At 37.8% G+C, this 3,106-nt stretch overlaps 1 pseudogene; it reads right to left on the bottom strand.

Moving 5' to 3' along the window:
• Positions 1–850: 850 nt before the first annotated feature.
• LOC149229601 (monofunctional isopimaradiene synthase, chloroplastic-like) lies at positions 851–2,029 on the bottom strand (annotated as a pseudogene).
• Between the last annotated feature and the right edge of the window lie 1,077 nt (positions 2,030–3,106).

Raw genomic sequence — 3,106 nt, 5'->3', positions numbered from 1 at the left:
GGTTTATAATATTGATGGTAGGGTTGATATACATTGGTTTTATAATTGTTATCCCTTAGGTTTATTATTCCATTGGGTTTATAATATAAATCCCTTGGGTTTATTGATCTAAGGGTTCATATTCCTAGGGTTTGATATTATTCAATAATGATCAACCATGGTCAATCATGGGGTTTTAGTATTAATCCATTGGGTTTATTTTTCCCTTGGGTTCATAATATCAATCCCTTGGGTTTATTATTAAAAAATATTATTATTATTATTTAACAATAATTAACTATTTAACTATTATTTATTAATTATTATTATTCTTATTATGAAATAAAATAAAATGCAAATATTTATATTTTTTCAAAAACAATAGTAATTTTTTTTTTAATAAAATAAATAATTATTTATTTACATTTTATAAAAAAATAAGTAATAAACTATTATTATTATTATTATTTTTATTGTATATTTATCAATTATTCTGTAATAGATAGAAATGAAGCAAATATATTGCTACATCCATAACAAAAAACAACATTAAACATTTCCATTTACCTATAACATTAAACGTAAAGCAAATAGAACGCTACATCCATCATATAGGGATTTTGAAATCTGTAACGATAAATCAATGGTCAACTCTATCGCAACCATAAAAATGAAGCAAATAGAATGCTACATCCATAAAACACGTTGGCAACCATGAATTTCATAGCCGGCTTGAGAAGAGAAAAAAAGAAAACAAATTTGTTATAACAGCCGCTGATCAGCAAGCGCATGCGTTATTACACCGTGAACAGAACACCACGCACCTTGATTCGAATAATTTATCCTACGCAACTGGTTCTAACAGGATAAATTAATTAATTTCCGTATTTTGTGAAAGTGTTAAACCCTCCCCTTCCACGTAAAATAGCTGCATTGATCTGGCACTGTCAAAAACCATTCTCCTGCAATTGTCCGGCACGTCTTTTGTGTTCAGGAATTCACATTTCAAATCTGCGAGGGCGTTTTCCATGAGACTATAAATATGTTCGAGAGCTTCTTCCTCTGACAATTCGGGATGGTCTTTCATGTAACACTTATGTCAGAAGCCACCTCTCCTCGACCTCTCTCCGCCTGCACATAATTAGCAACCGTTCAAATAAATTAAAGCGCCTAGGGACAGAGACCCTACATTGGATTAGAAGAGATTGAGTAGCCTGCCTGGTAACTTTTGGTATCGTTTACCAAACGCCGTGTCAAGCACATGAGATATACCAATTTGGATCGGTAACCAACTTGGGACAGTATGTGGTCTGTAAGAACCTCTCCACTGAAAACTAAAAGAACACCAAACAGAATGACAATGACAGTTGCCAGTGCTAATGACACATTAGCGGTCTCTATGTATTCATCGAAGGACGGCACATATTCAGCTTCAGACCATTCTGCTTGTGTCGTGTATGCTTCAAGCAGGATCTCCCACTGCCATATATTATATGACCCATAAATCCATAATCAGTATTTAATTGTATCTTTGTAGAAAATAAAAATTAGTGTAACATAATAAGTACGTACTAAGTGCCTAATGTAGCCTAGCACGTCATGCCCCTGTCTCTTGCAGCCTTCTTCCGCTATTTCATTTACCAGATTGTACAGACCCAGGAAGCATATTTTAATGTGTTCTGGCATTCGGTCTAACAGAGAGTTATCCCATCTATAACAAAGACGAAGAATAGGCATGAATACATAGTTTAGCAGCCACAATAATTGCAGAAACTTTCATCTATTTTTAGATCAAAAGAGATTTAAATCTCCACCTTTTAACTGCTTTTGTGAACAGCCTGATGTCCTCTATAGATCCATGAGCGTCATATAGGTCGTCTAAAATGATAGCGCAGGCGGTAGATTTGGTAAAAGCGGCTCTGCACGAAGCTAGCTCTGGTTCAAACATAGAAGAGGAGATTGATGAAACATTGAATTGAAGTTTGATGCCGATGCCGGTGAGCAGAGGAATGAACCATCCTTGCATTAAAGTTTGATGATTTTGTGCCATTCTACTATTTCTTGGAGGCCTTCCAGATAATACAAGAATATTGTTGGAACCGTATAGAGAAAATCAGTAGGAATCCTGATCCAAACACCACCACGACGGTAAGGGCAATTGACAATGACAATGAGAAATGGCAATTTTATCAAGGATAGAAGAGCAGAGTTTAACGAACATTTTGAGGTTAGCCTCACGCTTTTGAATGATTTGTTTGATGAAATCCAAGCATAAGCTTTTCGCTTCATTTAGCAGTGCAGAAAAGACAATACGCAGAGGGATTCGTTTTCCCATCGCCCATACCTCTGAATATACTCTTAATATCAGATACTAATGTCTCGTCAGCTACTGCTACCTGAAATTAATAGGTCAACCATAATGTTTTAGAAAATCTCGGCTGACACTCTTGCGACGTGAACCATAACATTTTACAAAGAAGAAATTTAACGACAAACAAGAAATTTAACGAACAGCGGCTGAGAATGCTAACCTTCTTCGATGACAGTATAGAATCAATAATATCATCCTTCCAAACTGCCGGAGGGAATTGTGGTGTCGCTAGTGTCTGAGCAGAAAGCGAATCTGAAGGTATCCCATAAAAATGAAAAAAATAATAGTGCAATTAATCACTTGGCAGGATGTTGTGAACATTTAAATTATTTTCGGCCCAGGGCATGAAAATAAGGGTACCAGTATTCTTTTTATCGGAGTGATTGGAAAGGGAAGTTGAGTCTTCGCCAACACAAATATTCAATAATACGAGATAAATACGGGAGGGACGCCATTACCTGTGCGCCCTCCCCTCCACCTGGCCGACAAGCACGTGGACGACACGCTCTGATGTACGACACCGTCCAGCTTGGAGAGCCACTTGTTCTGCAGCGTGTCAAGGGTTAAAACTTCACCTGCCGACCACCCACCCGCTCATTTTCGCCTTTACGCTGCGATGTGTGGTTTGCCTGTGGGTTTTTTGTTCAGGTCCGGTGTTTGTTCAAAGCCCTCTGCCGACGATGGCGCGGGAGGGCTCCATTACCTGCCCATGGTTGAGCTCATGTCTGCCAATTGCTGTTCAGTCTGGACAGCCGG

Source organism: Pinus tabuliformis, chromosome J, assembly GCF_031772625.1.
Source record: "Pinus tabuliformis cultivar Carrire ecotype Pingquan chromosome J, CPIR1, whole genome shotgun sequence".
Taxonomy (NCBI): Eukaryota; Viridiplantae; Streptophyta; class Pinopsida; order Pinales; family Pinaceae; genus Pinus; species Pinus tabuliformis.
The sequence above is the reverse complement of the archived record's forward strand: the minus strand, read 5'-3'. Positions and strand labels throughout refer to the sequence as shown.